Raw genomic sequence first — 19,934 nt, 5'->3', positions numbered from 1 at the left:
TATTTCAACATACATGCCGCTGCATGGCAAAGTTATACAAACGTTGGGGAGCTGTCACTCTTTATCGTTGTAACTTTATTATAAATGCAAGCACGCATAGGGAGCATACAGACGGGTACAGAGGCAACACATATGGATGAACTTGTGTGTGTGTGCGCGCGCACACACGTATTGCCATCATATGTCCAAGTACTCTATTCCTATGCTAGATGTCAGATATAAAATGGTCTTGTATAGCGCACCTCTGCCATTTTAACAGCCTCTTTATGCGTGGCTCTGCAAAAGAGCAGGGGGTTTGAGCGTTAGTGGGAGGAAGATTGGGAATGATTGCTTGATATGCCCTAGTCCAGAGTGCTAACAAGAGTTTGTGTTTTCTGGCGATGACACTGGGTATGTGTGTTATCCAAATGGGATAGCCGAAGATCAATTGAAGGACAGTGCTATGAAACGGTGAGCCGTTATGTGTGGGGGGCATTGTGATAGAGCTAAAGATGTGTGCAGTGACCTTGCTCAGTCTATGTTTGATATTTGTATAGCGCCTACTACCATTGTTATGGCCTTTAAGTGCTTTAGGGGTTAGGCCCTTTGGAAAACCGTAGTCTGTGCACACACATGAAAGAAGAGCAGTACATTGCATGCGATTAGTAATTAGAATTGGGTGATTAATCAATTACTAGCAGAGTTGATTAGTTCAAAACATTGTAAAAATAATTCAAAGCATTCTCTTCCGGCATAGAGATTACTGCTATGTCAGTGGCTATGTGACAGCTCGACCAATTTTCCTGGGACTTTGCTGTATTCTATGGGTTGCAGCGCAAGAAGTGGAATGGGTATTTTAAATTGTCTTAACTCTTGGAGCAACTGTCTACAGCTGATGGCTCTGCTATACTTTACCTGTAAAACACATGCACACAGAATGACAATGCAGCCGGTCACATGCAGATTTACGGCACAATCGTCAGTTATGGCAAAGATGCATTCGACGCATGTCCTCTTGTCAATCTGTCAGTTATGCAGTAGATATGTTTTATATTGGATACAAACACAATGGTGGTAATGCATAGCCATCTATGGAGAAAAACAGCCTCATCCTGCATAGCATCACCAGTCTCCAAGACTCGTGGTGCTCTAGAGCAGAGTGCACAACTGATTTCGATGGAGGGCCGAATGTACCAGAATAATATCATACAGGGCGCCAGACTGTCTATTAGATGAGCGAGTGGTAGGGGTGTTAGTGGGCAATTTTGAGTACAAGAAATAAAACGTTGGTTTTGAGGTGAGATGTAATGTGGTTTAAGCCCCTGTTCCAACCCTTGGAACAGGGTCTTAAGGCCATTAGCACCCCAGGCTACCAAAGTGGTAACCTGGTGTGCTAGGAAAAGTATTTTCAGTCATTGAACGGGACCCTCGCGCATTCCGTTCAAAGACTGAAAATTTTGTCTTAAGATGCTGCCATGGAAAAGGAAGGCAGGGCTCTGAATGGGAGCCCCTGTTCTCTTTGCATGGTAGCCTGCGGAATACAAGGGGAAGTTGTGGCTGAAGGCTGCAGAAATAAGGTAAGTAGGGGGGTGTGAAATGGGGGGTGGAGGAGAAGAAAAGAGGGGATGGGGGATTGGGGCAAGATGGCGGCGGGGGAGTCGGCCGTCAGGTGGCATGAACGCACGCTTTCATTGCCGATTCAAGCCTGCGTTCCTAGCCACCTGATTGGCTGGCTCCCCTTGCAAGGGTGCTAGTTCTATTTATTGCTGATTCAAGCCTGCGTTCCTAGCCACCTGATTGGCTGGCTCCCCTTGCAAGGGTGCTAGTTCTATTTATTGCCGATTCAAGCCTGCGTTCCTAGCCACCTGATTGGCTGGCTCCCCTTGCCAGGGTGCTAGTTCTATTTATTGCTCTGTTTTTAACTGTAAGATGTCTAATACATTGCCTTGTAATAGCATTAGCACATTGATTTATTTGTATTATGGGGCTTAAATCATGTTTTAAATAGAAGCAAAACTGCCAGTATCAGGATGTTAAGACGAAAACTGAGTTGAGGCCATTTAATACATCATTAAACTCTGGTGACTTGGAGGGCCATAAATAATGTCCTGAAGGGTTGAGTCTGGCCCGCAAGCTGCATGTTGTGGACCACTGCGCTAGAGAAAAGCCACTCGCTCCCCCACCCACTTGAGTACCTGAATATCTATTTCCCCTCCCTAGGAGTCCTGTGAACCTGACCTTGGTCTAGTGGGAATTCTAGTGAAGTATTATGGACCTATTGGGACCCTGCAATCCCCCTTGCACCACCACACTCTAACGCTAAACCACAAGCAGAATGAAAACACAAAATCAAAATGCACAATTGGTGGATACATCATTGAAACATGCAAAGCACGTCCACCTATCTGGCAGACCCTCATGTCTTCTCAGTAGAAGGCTGGGAGGGTACCGCAGGGGCAACACGTTTGTCTTAAAAGCAAGACAATTGAGGGCAACACAGGTTTGAATCCCTGACCTACGCTTAAAGACTGCTCTTTGGTGTTAAGTACGTTATAAAAGATCAGTCACGTGTGAGGATATGTACAAATGGCAACACATCAGCGGACATGAAAAGGTAACGGTATCCTGAATTAACGTACCACCACACATAAATCTCTTAATACATCAAGTATAAAATCAACACATTTCACAATGTAAAACATCCAATTAAATTCATTCCCTGACCTAAACCTTTCCCACAATATTTCCATATTGAAAATCCCCACCTTGTAATTATATTGTAGCAGATACCGTCTGCTTACTCAATCAAGACTATAACACCGAACCACCAATTGTTTTAAGGTTTCAACTACCATTTCAACACATAGGGCCTCATTACACGGTATGTGTTAACCATGGCGCTGTTAGCGCCATGGTTGCCGCTGGTATTTTACTGTGTCCGCCTTGGTGGATGGCGGAATTACCGGCCTACTCCAAGGTGAGCGGGGCCGGTAATTCCCCATTCACCAAGGCACGTCCCCATACCCATTTGCGGTACCGTAATTAGCACCAAGGTCCCTTTGCGGGCCTGTTCCTTAACGGCTGGTAAAACCAGCCGTTGAGGTCGGGTCCGGCAAAGGGACCTCGTAGTAAGGCGGTAAGGGTTTACCGGTACCGGTGCCCTTACCGGTAAACCCTTACCGTATACCGTCTAATGAGGCCCATAGGGGGCAACTATTAGCTTGTCTTGGAATACCAGAGCGTGCACCCAGTATTTCTAAAGTGGGAAGAGTATTGAATTGAATAGCCATATATCTCCTCACAATATAACAGTGTGGATAGGCTCGTATATAGATGGGTAAGTAACTATTCAACGGATAACTACTTAAACATGCTACTATTATATTTTTCGGTTAAGCTGACAATGGTTTGTTCTTTCTAACATTCATGAAGTCTTTTTTTTATTACTTTCTTATATTTTCCAATGGATAAAATCACTATCTCAGGCTGCCATTTATTGATGAGAGATTTTACCTGCCCCAGAACTCCCTTCTTTAGTTGGACTTATTGGTAGCAATAAGCTTGCCAAACACGCAGTAACAAGGTCCCCAACCCTTCCCTGTGCAGTTTTTCCCACAACAGAAGGCATTTCTGCTCTACCATGGTAACACAGCTAATCAGGTTGCATTCAAACATCAGATATTCGATGGGCAAACTAGATGGTAGTCTTAAGAGCTTTCTCAACACATTAGAACCAAAAGCCTCATTTTCTCGGGTAGTTTCCATCCCCGAAATTTCTACACCGTACAGTAATGTCGATTTTATTTTGTGCTTCTATAGAGTCAAAGGGGGTCATTATGAGTTTGGAGGCAGCATTGGCGCTATTAGCCCTATTCTAATGGCGGAATCTTAGCATTGAAGTCACTACCCAATGTCACCGGAACCTCATTACCAATTGCCACTAATAAGGTTTCAAGTACTCTTACATTATCTTTGTGGTATGTAGTAGTTGGAGGGTCATATATGTTTGACAACAAACTTACACATTCGCCCCCTTTCCGATGCAATCCCACCCACTAATATGTAGTCTGAGATAATTCATATTTTTGGATCGTCCATGTGTTATCTACGGAGATATGGAGGCCTCCAATAGGTCTACCTTTAAGTCCTTTCCTTGCAGCTACATTGATCATTACCTGTCCCTCGAACTCTAAGAGCTCAACCAACCAAGTTCCCTGCAGCATTTAAAATCGGATACACATATCTATTCTCCTTTCGACCAACTTCATCCCAATAATGCGAAAATCCCCTGGAGTTCCACGAACACAGAATCATATGGTTATCGGGGCCGCTTTAGGAAATGCTTCTGTGAACCATTTCTATTACTCTTCAATTTCAGTAGCATCATCCTCTGTCTGCAGCAGGTTCACACTCAAAAGCTACAATTTGGTTGTTCTTACTAAGCAATTCCTTTTCTCCCCTCAATGGTGACCCCACAGCCTTACTATTCCTTTCTACCACTGCTCCATTATTTCAGCTTATATAATGTTACTGATTTACATTCATATCACTGCTTTAAAAGATCTTCTTCAAGCGACAATACATTGTCATTTGTTATAAATACCACATTAGATATTGGACCCTGTCTACTTTCCACTTGATCTACTATTAAGATCTACTCGCTTGTAATCCCCCTCAGTGGTATGATGCTATTTAGTATTTGCATCACAGTTGATTTTTATAATAGGATGCTTACCGTGAGAAGACACACATTGCAACTGCAGTACTTTATCTCCTCTATTTCGTCATCGGGCAATTGATTAGTAATAGTTCCTACTGTAACAAGCTCTTTATTTCCTTCCTACCACGGTCACTCTCTTCCTTATTTTCGATGTCTGTTTTCCCACGCCAGTTACCGTTTTGGCCACTTTATTATTAATAAAAAACATGTCATCCTCTTATAGAACAAGTATTGACCATTTGCGCTACACCCTAATGCTTTTGACACATCTTTAAATACCAAGTTGATGCTCAACGTTTATATAGTACATATTCTTCTTTAATAGATTGCAGCCAACACGTGTTTCGACCTTTACTAACAGGTCTTCTTCAGGGCGTTGTATTGATCGAACTAAAGGAGGCAAACTGAAATCCTTTATCTTCAGTGTCCTGATTATTTTTCTCAAACAATAATGCCATCAATTCCTTAGTTATCTAGTCCCAGTCTCATACTTATGTCTATTCTCACTGAAGAGATGTTCCAATCAAATGTATTTCCACACGAGCAATTAGGCTGTTACATGTCCCCTTCCAATGTATATGGTCTTGGAAACTAGGATTGTAACCTAGTCCTAGTGTGGCCAATGGCTAGGCCTCCTCTTGCCTTTAGACCTGATGATCTAGGATGTTATCCTAGTCCAAAAACAAAATGCCAGCATGATGGCCTCCTAAATAGGACCTTTATCTTAGAGTCCGGAATTAATATCCTATAATTTGACTCTTTATGATCCAGGTCTAGTGTCATTCCTCTTGACCAATGCATGCTGATTACCCTTGTACCCCTATTATTGGTTAAAGTTCTCAAATATATTAAACTAAAAGCAAGGTATAAATTCGATGAGGTATTAGTCCAACCCACTTACATCAACATTTTTGCAATCCACCATCAATGTTGGACAGATTTGTTTCCCTCTTATCTGCTGTGGATATTAAAGTGTATCTCCCTTATCATTTCCCTTAGGTCTTATTTGTTAGTTGTGGGATAGCATCTTCACTGTCATCCTCACTTAACTGTTGGGAAGCCATACATGTTCTAATATCATTCCCCTTTCCCTTTTTGTTCCTCCTATTCACCTCACTATCTTCATTCATTGTATCAATTTCAGATAAACACTCTTCTTCTACCACAATATGATTATTATGTCTGTCTCTAGTAGTTACACATTTCCCATGTGGTAACTTGCCATTATCTAATACTTGCTAATGTCCTCTTACTTCCTCATTTTCTATTGCATCAAAAATGCCATTCTCATTCTCTACTAGCATCATTGTGCCTGAATAAGATGAAATGATGTTTTCCATGCTCATCTCATTTTGTTTTTTAAACTCGATTTTTTTTACAACAATTAAACCAACAACAAACTAAACATAACAATCACACTGGCACTTCTTTGTGGATTCCGCCTTGCGTCATCATTCGTCATGGCACGATTCTGTGGCCGTACTGCCCTGGTCAACGGCCACCCATCCCATCCTATCCGATCCTGTCCATGTCCCCTGTGCATCTACTTGTCGGGGACACTCTGCTCGTTTGTCAGTTCCCTTATCCATGCTCTTCCAGGCTTCCTGGTTCGTCTTCACTGCGCTCTTCCCTTTGTCCAAATAAGTCCTGTATCGGAGAGTTCCATGCAAGTATCTTATGACCACTCTTCCCCGCTCCCCTCTGCACCGTCTCGGTCCACACTGCTGTCTCCGCCACTGACCATTTCTTGAGATCTGCCCACCATGAACCTATGCTCGGTCCGAGCTGGAGTTCCATGCCATTGCTATGCGTAATTTTGCCAAAATGCACACCAGACCCTTCATCTTGGCCAGATGTGTTCTTTGCCTGTCTCCTCTAGGGAAGGGGCCCAATAGGTAAGGCTCTGGAGACCATGCCTGCATGTGGATTCCACCCTCCATCCTTTCTTTGATTCCCTCCCAGAAGATATTTTATCACTGGGCAGGTCCAAAACATGTGCAGTATTGCTCATCTCATTTTATTCTTATTGTACATAAGGGCTTAATGTGTATAGTTCTCCTTTTCTGCAGCTTAACTTTTTTCTTAGTCATCCTATTAACCTCCAATTTATTCAGGGCCACTTCTATTATGGGCACTATTTCTGCATTTGGCCTTATGGCACCCTGTTGGCCCATGCTCTGCCTCCAAATCACCCATGGTACTTTCAGATGCTCTATTACATCCCCCAACCTCCTACAAGATTTTTTCTAACCTTGCAGAGTGATATTCCAACATTCCTTCCATAATTACGCATTTTTACATTTCATCATTGCACATACAATGCTGCTGGCTTTGTTTATCTCCCTCCTGACGTGAGCCCTTTGACATCAATGAATGAGCATCCATCTTCAACTTCATCTTTTCGAATGCCTATGATAACCATCAATAATTGCTCCAAAGCCTGATTGTGTGATCGTTGACACACCATGTTCACTACACAGAGATATTATTGTCGAGCTGCTCCACGCCTCCCCCCAACTCCTCCACAGTCACCTGTTGCTCCAACATATTTATATCCAATATTGAATCGGCGGGATAGTCAAGGGCATGTTCTAATTCTGTTCTCTTCAGATCTATGCACATCAATTGCCACTTCTTTGGAGATCTCCACTTCCCATTGGTCACTAATGACGTTGGTGTCAATGCTTAAAAGCATATGCTCCAACTCATCGCTAATTGTCTCAGGGCGTGATGGAACATCGGTAGCAGTTACTCTCTGTATAGTCTCTTGCAAGTCTCTCATACTCATGATTTCTTCCTTTGTATCCTGAGGGGGCCTTAATACCTTCTGAATGCTCGGTCATCTTGGTCCCAATGCATGCCAATAAAGTGGAAAGATCAAACTGATACAGGCCAGAGTTGGGATTGCTTTCTCCAGTGCAGTTATAGGAAAAAACATAGTAATCTTATTAGTTATTCACAGACCCAACATCCTTGTTTACTTTCAGTGGTGCTTTAATAACTTTCGCTGGACATGTCTTCGGATGTCTGAGAGAGTAGGCGCAGGTATCAGTTGTCTCAATTCATGCTCCACTCACTCTTAAACAGATGTCCTTTTCCAACAGTGCAGATGTTATACTGCTACACAGCGGCTCTCTTGCCATCCCGCTCATCACCTCCTCCTGTGCCTCCATCGCCTCTACGTTTAACAGTGTGATGGTGACATGCATTGTGCGCCTTGCGTCTTGCTGCTGGAGTGCTGCTGCAGTGCTGCCAAACGAAGTATATAGATGCCAGCGGCTCAAAGGGAGCGGCCCCACAGTTGCTGCTGGGTTCTCTTGTCTTAGTCTCCCATTGCAAGTAAGCAGTTCAGAGATTTGCTGGATTGCAACTTATTTTATGAAAAGCATCTCTTACAAATCAAACTCTTAACATATAAATGGGGATATATGGGTGGAGGGCCCATTCCTATAAAGCTTAGCGGAAGGATAGAATCATAGCATCAAGGAAACGTGTCATGGGGGTGCAAAAACGATGCTGCAAGTTACGAGGTTAATGAAAATCGGGCCATTAAGTATGTTATGTTAGTGGAATGTGTGGTGTAAAGTGGTAAGAGATGGAGAGGCCAGTAATTTTGATAGGGGTATGATTGGGGATTTCAGTTTAGGGCGGACTGCAGTTATTGGACTTTGTTGCTAGACTGAGCTATTTGAGTTCCAGTCGGTTGTTCATCTGCTGTGGTGGCAGTTGTCATGCTGTTTTGCATCAGGATGCAGAGTTTGTAATGTTCTGGGTTCCGTTTTAAGGGAAGGGAGATTGACCTGGCATGAGTCTAATCTCCTGAGGCATTGTGCACGGGCATGAAGCATGTTGGTGAGAGTAATCCAAAAAGATTTTGTCCTGTTTTTTTGAAGTTGTGCTTCTCATGGTTCTTTGCTCTGTGTGGCTTATTTGGTCCATGCACTGAATGCTTTACAGTGCAAAACATCTCAGCAAGTTGGGCTTTGTGGTTTTGTGTCTGTTTTTGGTGGGCCTTTGGGTCAGAATCCGGGATGACTCTTATTTGAGATTCATCTGCAGTGCCTTCGTTTAGTCCTGTCTTTAAGGGTGGTATGCTAGTGTAAGGTGTTATTCCCATGGATATCTGAAAAGTGGCGTGTCCCGCGCCCTGTAGCAGTCCTGAGAATGGGTTATTCACACCTTACTGCACACATGTGCGAAATGATCTCCTAAGGGGCAATGAGTGTGCTATATTATGATGTCCATGGCCTGCCCCAGAGGGGATAGGGGCTCTGGGCAGCGTGGGCCCTCTCCTATGAGATATGTTCGACCTGGTTGCTCAAATTGGATAGGGTGCACCTAGTGTAAATAAAACTGTCAGACTTATCTTCAGTTCACCAGCTTGATAGCTTGTTTTATACAATCCGAATTTGGTTAAAATTGCACATTCTTACATTACACAGCTCATAACATTCAGGGTAAGGCAGTCAGTTTACATCTGTTAAATAAATGGTTGAGCAACATACATTCACCTGATAGCGGGTCAATTCCCTTTTGTTCAATAAATAATTAATCATTAACCTTGAAACACGGTTGGGTCATTTAACCCACATTGGTAACATTAATGATGGAATAGCGTACATTGGGTCACCTGAGAGAGCTCCAATACACTCTGGTAAATCGCAGGGGCCACCTGACAGGAATCATTCCAAAACTTCCTCCGCCTACTACACGCTCCCCCTGTTGGTGGAACATACCAAGTTCCCTGGGAGCTTCTTCTGGGCTCTCCACTATGGGAAGCAAGAGCGGGCCAACTACTGCAGAAAACATGAAACCTGGGCTCTCTATGAAAAACCACATGAAATGATGGTTTACACTAGGATGTTAGTTTCGGTCGTGTAAGCAGCAAGGTTTATTTTATGGGATCTTTTGAATGCTAGGCGATCAACTTCTGTCTGCAAACACCGTGAGATCATGTTTGCTACTAAGGTCCCCTTACTGGACTAACGCGCTGTGGTTGGTTTGCAGCGGATGAATGATCGCTTGGTGGATTTTGGGCCTTTTCTTTGAAGGCCACAGTGGCTGATTCAGAGGGTTTTGAATTGTATCATGTTTGATGGCTCATTTTAGAGGCTGTTGTGATGGACATCCTATGGAGTGTCGGAACAAGCCTACCGCAGAATTTTTTATCTTTGTAGTTTAACAAGAGTTCTTGGAGTTTCAGGTAAAGGCTCTCAGTGAAGTCTAGTCTGGATAGAACTACTGCAGGGATGGACATGGTTGCCTGCAGAGAAGCCAAGTATGGTATGATGCATAGTTCAGAGTTTGAAGATGCCCCTTCTTACAATGCCTTACACCTGATTTCTAAGTGTGAGGGTGCTGTCCATGAACAGTCTGAGGTTTTGGATAGTAATCATTGGATGTGGGCAGGTTCTCGTTTCTCCAGACCAAGGGATTGATATGGGGTTTGGAGTTTGTGTGCCACAAATCTTCATTACGGTTGTGTTGAGTTTTTCAATAGCTTTATCGTCAGTTGACTGGCACATGTAAGGTGCTCTGGTCCAGTTTGATATGTTGTTTTCTGTAAGTTTGAAGGTGATTTTGGTATCTTCTATGTAGTTGAAGCATTTCAGGCCTGAGTTGTTTAATGAGTTGAGAAGGGTTGTGTATAAATAGAAGAGAAGTGATGCAAGGTTGGATCCTTGGGCTACTATAGAGGTGAGGATGCAGGGACGTGACCTGAATGGGTCTATGTGTTTGGTTTCTGGCATGTCTGCAAGGAGTGATGTGATCTATAGTGTGATCTATGTAAAACTCTGTTTTTGCTCTGTGATAAAAGAAATAATCATGTCCACATGTATATGTTATGTTTTATTGGATGTATGCATTGTTTCTTGCATTCAAAGATTTGATGTGTATATATATGTATTTACCTGTTTGAAAGACTAAACTATATTCTATTTTTATTTTTCTAACCATAAAATATGAGACCTGTAAGTTACAGGACTCAAAAACGTGTGATATTTTGAAGACCTAAGAAACAAGCGGTTGTATATATGTTGTCCCTATTTCACTAGGGTCTGACCGGCAGAGTATCATTAAGTGTCTCTGCATCCACTGCTTTTGAATAGTGTAGTGAATTGAGTCAGTTGACTTAAATAATTCCTGGCGGAGCATCTTGTTTAGTTTCGTGAATCTGTGTTGCGACACGTGTAAAAGATTGTTGGTTAACACGTTTTAGTGGAGTTGTTTGTAGATCATATGTTTAGGGTGCCCAGGTTCTCTTTTAATGCAGCACGTATTTAATCAAATATACAGGTACTTCCTTATCTGCCTGATACTGCCGTCATAAACCCAGGTAGTTCCACCACAGACATTGCTGTGATATTTTTGGGTTCTCCCACGATTTGCCAGGTATTGCATGATTTCTAGGTACTTCCACTGAAAGCCAGGCATTCCCACCATATGTCCATGTCCAGAAACTGTCATCATTCGGTAAAGTGCTTCCACAAAGTGAGAGAGATTGCCATCATGTTCAAGTACTTAAATCACATTCCAACTTTTGCCATTACAATCTTAGGTTCTGTCCCTCTTTTTCCACTTTCCCACACTCACCTAATGGTTCTCTGCCATCAAGGGCTAGAGGGCCAGTGAGATATGGGGCCTTATATATGGAGATCCGGGAGTGTTGGGGCACAGAATACAGTGACCCAGTATACCTGCTCTCCTTGTAACAGGCCACATGGAGATGGGTGGTTGAGTATGTGGAGTCCTGCTTTTGTTAGGGTGGAAAGCAAGGTGCCTGGGTGTTAGCAGGATTGGGCAGATAAGTGTGTTGTAGGATCGGGGTGCAGAGGATAGGTGAATAGTGGGAGCAGGATGGGTTCAGAGGGCAGGAACAGAGTACAGAGAGTGGGACAGGGCAGAGTTAGGGTGTAGGTAGAGGATGCACGGGTTGAAATGGACTTGGAGCACAGAGCGGCATGGCCTGGGTGTAGTGGATGGCCAAGACTATAGTGCTGACATGTTGGGAGCAGTGCGCAGCGATAAATGCAGGGATGGGAGCAGGATGCAAGTGATGGCAGCAGAGTTCAGAGGGGTTGGGGCGGGTGTGTCAGGGAGGGGGTTCGGAGCCAGGCACACAATAGCTGAGGAGATCATACAGGCTGGATGGAAGTACTTAGAACAAGGTGCCCAGGTGATTGCAGAATTCGTGGTGGAATACAAGGGGGGCTGTGTGCCGGGAGATGGGTGCAGATTGAAGAGGTGAATGTTGTGATTGGGTGCAATGGAAGGACCATAGTTTGGATCCAGGGGTTGCTGAAGTGTTTGGAAACAGCACCACTAGCTGACTCTGGTACTAACCGCCTCCAAGCTTCTAGTGGCACAACAACAACAACTGGATCTCCGGTCCTGTGGCTGCCATCTCAGTGATATACATAGTTTGAGTCGCCCTGACTGCTAAAATCCGTTTACATTGATGGGAATTGACCAGCTAATACCTAATGGTTTGTCAGCCTTAGAAGCAAGAACCATATCCGCAATAATGCACTCTATACAATTTAGGTTGGTGTTTCCACAGATACATTGGCAGCATGTGACAGATCAGCGCAGGAGCACAGTGCCACACGGTACATAGGCTCCAACCCAGAGGAACCTTACAGGAATAGACTTTACATACTGTGCTTTTAGGTAAGGTCACTCATACTGTGTTGGCTGCTCTTCAGCATATTAATTTGGACGACTGTTCAGTTGTAGACGGATAATCATTTCCCCGATGCTTTAAGGTTCTTCCTCGGCCATCTGTCTCTTGGCTGGACCCAATACCATCAGTATCTGCGGCGCTCACACACCAGGCACTCCAGTTGTGTTTTCAATGAGATGGCCTCTGACAGTGGGGGATTTGTACTCGTGTATGTGGGGGTGCATAATATTTGAGTTCTAGAGCTGAAAGCGCGTTACTGAAGGAAACTGCAGGTCATGGCCTGCACCAAAGCGGTGTTCTGAATCTGAATGAGGGAGCAAGGCAGAGAAGTGTTGACAGTGCACATCAGACCACTTCTTCACCAAAAAGCGATTTCCTGAGAGCGTACCGATCGGGTGCACTTCTGCATATAATGCTGCTTTGGCAAATTTTGGGAATTCAACTAGACTAGGATTATCTTGGGCTATATATATGGATATATGGATAGTGGGAAGGTCGTGTCAGTGTCAAAATAGAGGAAAGACCAGCCATTCACAGAGGCAATACCAGAAGCCATTTATAGTGTCACGGGGGCGGTTGGTCTTAATCATTGGCACCTATGATGGATGAAAGAAAACTGCGGTTTTGGAGTTATACTCATCACAGTTGCACACTCACGCTTGCTTCTCTCTCTCACTTTGGTACCAGGTAATGAAGGACCATAGGGTCAGCAAACCTTAAAAGTTCCCGGAGGCATTGTTTGGTTGTTCGCCTGTTTGTAAATCAACCCCATCTCTCTTCTGCAAATCCGACAATGCAGGCAAGACCACGGCCTGCACATCCTACAATGCAGGGCAAGGGAGCTGCTACCTCACCTCGTCTTCAGTAAGGCAATTCACGGGATTTTATCCTGTGCAAAGTGACCAGCTTCAAAACATTGTAAGGGCCCGATTCACAGAAGCGTTTTATATGGGTGCAATAACATTGCGAAAATGCTCAGTGAATCAGGCCCGAAGTGTGTTCAAATGGTTTTGGGGTTTGTTCTAATCATTGCAGAGTATAATGGATTACTTTAAACTAACTGATTTAGATTTGAATGATGAGAAATGTATTTTTAAAAAGCTTTCATAAAAATGCATTAGCAATGCTAACCATCTTTTTAAGAAGTGACAAATACATGCTTTTCATTATGGCCAAGAAACGAACACATGCATAAGAAAGATTGCCTTACATTGAATGGCCAATTGTCATACAATATAATTACTTCGATTTAATACATGGCTACACAAAAAATGTGTTCATGTGTTCATGTATTTGAAGCTTTATTTTTCCTTGCACAATGCACAGCAGATTCCCCCTCCGTCCCCCCCATTTCTATTCTGGTCTACATCTTGTAAAGTCACGAATTCAAAGCGCCAGACAGGGAAGCTACGTTGTAAAAGCAGTTCTAGATTGCAAACTGTAATTATGTAGATTCGGATCGTGTGATTTGTAAACGCCTCACTGCCCAATGAGCACGCAAAGTGGATCAAAAAAGGAAATCTGTCCAGTTTCACAAAACATTGTTAAGCTCCACGACAAAAACCGTTCTGTTATTAATGGGCAGAATGAAACAACTAAACAAGTTGCATATTAGTTTCTAAGTTCTTGACAAACTAACAAAGCGCCATGAAAGCTCAAAGTTTTATGAAGGACACATGACTTGTAAACCTAACACAAACTGACCATCCAGCTTACAAGAGGGAAGCAGGCTGCTGCTGGCTCGCCCTTCAGGGTAAATCTGGCAGGACATTGCACATTTTACAACAGCTTAACATTAATTTTGTGAGTACCTTTTCGTTTCTGTTTTTTTTAAAAAAAAACGTCTGTATCAGCATGTTAATGCAATACTCCATAATCTTAATTTTAATTATGGTTGCGCTTTGTTTAGAATGGTGGCTGTATTAAAGTCCATGCACGGTTTCCCTGCATGAGGTGCTTCATAATAATGCCTAAACTGTGTATGGTTGGCATTCCTTTGCTTAATAAAATAGTCAATTTAAAAGAGGAGAGCTGTTGTTACAATCAGTTCTTAACTTTTCTTTAAAACCCTCTTTGATTAAAAAGGCGCATTGTGTTCCCATTGCTAAATACAGCACACTGTAACAAGTAGAGAGATTACTGGCATAGAATTTACCAAAGCCCCCTGAAAGTTGGGTATATAGGCCTCAGGGGTGGGAGCAAATTCTGGACAAGGGTGACTAAGAAGAACTATATCATGAGGCCTCCCGAATGTTTGTACATGGAGCCACCCACCATTTATTTTCTCTTCATGTATGGGAAATGAACGCACTGCTCTGCTGCAGCCTGTGGACCTAGCAATTGGATTTTATTCATCAGACATTCATGCACGGTGCATTTATTCTCGGGGCAGGGCTGAAAATGCTGCCAGCCCTGTGGGCATATGAAACTGAAAGGCGTCGATTACACAGCTGCAAGATTTCTTCCGAAACTCGACAGAGAAACACATTATGGCAGCTCTAAGATCATTCCATTGGCTACCGGTCAAAGAAAGGATTAATTTCTAAGCCTTTTGTATCACCCACAGAGCTGATTTTAGCTCCTACAGACCGAGAGGAAAAATGAGATCCAGCAATGATACACTCTTAAGAACCGTGTGATAGATATTCGGGGGATTTGACTTTCTCTAACATCACAGTGAAAACTCTCTAACTCCTTCCCAAAGAGAATCTGTACAATCTAGGATCACTTGACTTTCAGGAAAACCATGAAGACCTGGCTTTTTAACATGCCTAATGAGCCATGGCACCATCCCAGTAGTCTGCCACCAATTTAAATGAGGAATTTTTGTGAACAACCCGGCCCTTTGCTAATCTTCACACTAACCTCTTCAAACGTCTATGCTGAAACACACTACACCCATACCAATTGCTCTACGTCCACATTGCACCCAAAAGTTCCCTATCCATGGACTTTAAGCAACAAAACCATACAACTCTACAACCCAACTTGCATACAATACACACTTGTCATAGCATCCTAGCATAACAGGCACATGGGGTCCCCAACTGGAAATCAATGACAGTACGTATGGCCTGCACAAATAACACACAGAAGCCAACAAATGCACATCCCTTAATAAAAAAACAATACGATACCTAGAAACCATGTTCCAAATTGTTGGTATGATTTTAAGAATGTATGGAAGTTAAGGGTATGGACATGAAGCCCTAATGCGATAATCAAAGCCTTGAAACAATCTCTGATCTTGTAAGACTAAGTAATTAGATTTTCTAAAAATATTGAAGCTGACAAAGGGAAACCGAATAAAACATAACTGAATATGGATTTGATTTTTCCACTTTCCTTGGTGTGCAACCCTATGATCCTGGCCCTTCCCTCCTTACTTCAAGTTCTTCCCCCTTCTGAAATGTAATGCCACTACATCAGCGTGGTACTCATTCTGGGTCTGCCAAAAAAGGGGTACTTAGCACATTTCTTACCCAAGTGGGGTTCTAGTCATCCAATTGCAATTGTGATATCAAAAAAATGTCTTTGGGATACAAGCAACAAAACTCTCTTAATCTTCCAACCAAAAAGGTGCAGGATGAGAAACCTCTGTTTGCAAAGTTTCAGCCAAATCTGTCATGGGAGTCAAAAGTTATTAGCAATTCATTTTTTCGGGTTTCCTATGTATCTCTATACTCCACTTAACCATAGTGCAGCAACTAATTGTTAGATATTTCACACACACCCTGGCACTTTGGGAAAAGACAGAAATGTGGGTCTTCTCAACTGCCACCATCCCCTTCTGAGGTGAGACTAGCTCTGTATTCCACCCTTGCAGGCCTCTCACCCCTGGCTGAGAGGGGTTCCTATCCCGTCTTGACAAGGTAGGATTACAGACTGTCTGTGTGCATATTTTGTAACAAAAGGGGTACATAGGACGGTGTTCCCTGCTTGTCCCTGCTCCTGCACCAGCCTCATCACAGGTTGTATTAGTCCTGCGGTGTTTCAGATCTGCCCTAAGTATGTACATCCAGTCTCTCCCTATATGAGGCCTGGAGAGTGCTGTCATGAAGCCAAGTGGATTTGACAGAGGACACAATCCATGGGTGCAGTATCTCACCATAAATAGAATCCAAAAACAATCAAATAATGCATGAGACGCTGACAGGTTGCACTGCTTCTTCATGTGTGGTGTGTGTGATTCAATTGTATGGAGACATATTGCACAGTTAAAACAAGTGAATGGGTGTCCCCTCATGTAATGCATAGCACCTAGCATGGGGCATGGAGAATACCTGAACTTAAAAGTGAAGATGTGCTGGAATAATGCTTTATTTCATTCCCATGTGTATATATTTCTTTAAAGTACCACAAAAAGGATGTATCTGCGGGTTGCAGGTAGTCACTTGTTTCTGTGAGAGACCGCACCTCACACACCTGAGCACAGAATTTCCATAGATCAACAAAAGCACCAAATTGTATGAAGCTTCAGTTTAAAATGTAACTTTCTACATTTAGGTAAAATCCTATCTTTGTTGCACTAAGACAACATGTATGTTGGAATCCAAACAAGAAATGTTGGTAATTGGCAGAGCTACAATTGTCTCATCAATAATCAGCTTATCGCTTATAAATCACGGGGCTGTATGAGCAGAACATGTGAAACATACATTTGAGAAAATATATTTAAAAGATTACATTGTATTTAAACTGCCACTTGTGGATGCATTCAAAGTTACAAATACATTATTGTTAAATGTGCATGGCAAAATATGGTTGTTTTCAGTACAATTGAATTGAATATGCCTTTAAGCCATTCAAAATTATACGATGCTCTGAGTTAGCTTGGGTAATTCTGGTTGGATGTCTAGTGAAATCACTGACAAACTCTCTTCTTCACTTCACCCCTGCAATGCATACAGGTCCCCATGAGTGGGAGGTTAAGACTCAGCTTTACCATCTGGAATGTATAATTTGTGTTTGCAATTAATCATTAAAAAAAACATGAGAACAAACTTCCCTGTGACCAGCCTTCCAAGTTAATGAACAGCCCCCCCACCTTTGTTAAATCACCTCATAAATAAAGCCTACATTCCACAAATGCACTTTCTATGGTTTGCTGGCTGATAACTTTCATGCCTGTTCTCCTAAGGCTGACTTTAAAAAGTTCTCTGTGCACTCACAATGCCATCTTGGAACTTTGTCTCATCATAAAACCAACCAGATGGTTAGCATAGTGGAAATTACAGGCCAGTTTAATCAGATCTAAGGTAATTGACTGAAAGGCCCGCTAGCATCATGGGTTTCATTATCCCAGAAAATAAAAAAGTGCATGAAAAATAAAGGGCCACTGAAAGTAACATTACAATTACATTTTAATTTAAAAAATATATAAATCGGTAACCATACCACTTAGAAACAAGCGGGAACATGTGTTATAATCCTACAAATACAGTTTATGGATTTGATAAGAGGAGCTTATGATAATTATTCATATTAACTTTATTAAAAAAAGTCACACATGCTTGAGCAAGCCAATGGAAAAATTTGACCAGAAAGTGTGACATGATCCTGACAAAGCATGGGAATATAAGTGAATATAAAAAAGAGAAATGCACAGGGAATAGTGAGCCCACTATAGAAATATAATCTACAGGGAGAATTACACCTTTCCCCACTCTGAGTGCTGAATCTGACTAGCACTTGGAAAAGGGGGCCTTGTTCGTGAGAGATTCTGAACCAATTAACTGTAACGCTCACCTGATTCCCACGGAGGCGCGGTTCTTGGCAGGAAGCTGACTGTGACTCGAAAAGTGATGTGCAGGACTCTATTGGCTTCTGGGGTCGAACCTCTTCGCACCGTGTGCCGGACTCGAAGAGTGAGGTTTCTGCAGGTGAAAGAATATGGGGGTTAATGGTCTGGGTAGTTGAATGTCCCTCTCTCCCTCTCTCTTCCCAGCTTTTCGTAGAGCCCCCAGGTCAACGTGCTCACCTTATATAGGTGAATGCTGGGCTCTCCATCTGCGTCTGGTGCAGGGTGCCGTTGCCAGTTCCTTCACTGGTAAAACATAGGCCTCTTGAATTCAGAGGATGGTCACCGTCGTCTGCACGAGCGGTGAGTTTCTGGACACCTTTTGTCTTTATAGTCTTTAAATGCGTGGCACGTTTATATGCAGACTCTAAATAATGCTTTTCCCTTATGTATTGCAGGGCTCTTGAGATGGAAGATGAAGTAAAGCGCCTGGAAGTTTGTAAGTATGGCAAGCGCTCTAATTGTCTCTTTCCTTGCAGCTTAGTTCGTGTTAAAGAGACGTCAGAGTATTTGCAGGCGTTTTATTGCGACGAGCGGGATGGACGTAAGTAAATACCTGCTTAATGTCTTTTCTTTTGCCTTTCAGATGTTGGTTTGCAGCGCCGGAGTACGCGGAATGCCAGTAAGTTGTTAACGATGCTTTGTCTTTACAGGCGGCGATGCAGAACGAAGAAATCCGGAATCCACAGCGTGCCGGTAAGTATGGCAATACTTTTGCCTTTGCAGGTGGAGATGCGGCGTGACGAAGCGGCCGCAGCCGATGGATCAGGTGAGTAAGTGCTGCGTGTGAAGTTCGCCTTGCTAACCTGTTGTTTCTGTTCTTTGCAGGTGCTTATGATGTCTGGATACTGAAATGGTAAGTAGGATTCTTGCAGGTCCAGGATCAGAAGAAGAAAAGCCGGAGCAGACTCGGTGAGCGTTCTGCTGCAGATGCAGAATAACGCGAAGCACGCTTCATCTATCGGGTGTGGTTTAAATAGCCTTGGGGTGATGAGGCGTCTTCTTCCACGGTCCCGCCTAGATAAGAAAAGAGTTCCAGTTTCCAGAAGAGTTCCAGTGCTGTATCCAGGGAGTGGAGCTGCCCCACCCAGGTAAGAAAGTAGTGCCTGTTCTTAGATAGCTTCTAAGTGACTGGTAAGTAAGCAGCATGGTCTGCTGCAGGTAAGTCCACCCAAGCATCCTTACACCTATTATGAGCCCGGCGCTTCCAGTGCCGGGACCAATGGTTTTGATGAGCCTGGTGCCACCGGCGCCAGGACAAGGTCCAAAAGGTCCCAGTGGGGACCGGCTGGTGCCTAGTATTAGGGTTAGGGGCCTGCTTCCAAGGACGTTGGGCTGGTCCTGGCTCCTTGGAAGCAGTGATCATGACATTAACTTGAGGCAGACTCTCCTTTTTTCAAGAAAGCAGAAGGGAACAGGGGAGGACTGAAGGCTGGGAATTCCCTGGTAACAATTGAGGGCCCACTGTGGCGAAAAAAAAGTATTGTTCAGAGTGTGCATACAAATTCTCTAAATGAAATGAGAAAAATCCCCTATAATTATTGCCCTGCTAAGTCCCTGGAGTGGGAGGGAATTGGAGTGGTGATTTGCACTAGGGGTCGCTAATTACAAATATAATATCTTAATATTATAGTGGAGAAATAAATTGTGTGTTTCATGGTATTAAAGTAAAGTGAGTTTTTTTGCATTTTCTGTGGACAGAGGCTGATAAATCAGAAAGGGATATTGTAGCTAGTTAGTGTGAATTACAT

The 19,934-nt window shown here is 43.2% G+C and overlaps 1 protein-coding gene across 3 annotated transcripts in view; it reads left to right on the top strand.

Annotated features, from left to right (window-relative positions):
* Positions 1 to 19,934, top strand: part of TRIM62 (tripartite motif containing 62) — a 354,686-nt gene that overhangs the window by 117,028 nt on the left and 217,724 nt on the right. The gene's annotated exons all lie outside the window — the stretch shown is intronic.

The sequence above is a fragment of the Ambystoma mexicanum genome, chromosome 8 (assembly GCF_040938575.1).
Source record: "Ambystoma mexicanum isolate Mex_15411 chromosome 8, UKY_AmexF1_1, whole genome shotgun sequence".
NCBI classification, from domain to species: Eukaryota; Metazoa; Chordata; class Amphibia; order Caudata; family Ambystomatidae; genus Ambystoma; species Ambystoma mexicanum.
This window is presented reverse-complemented; position numbering and strand designations above follow the sequence as displayed.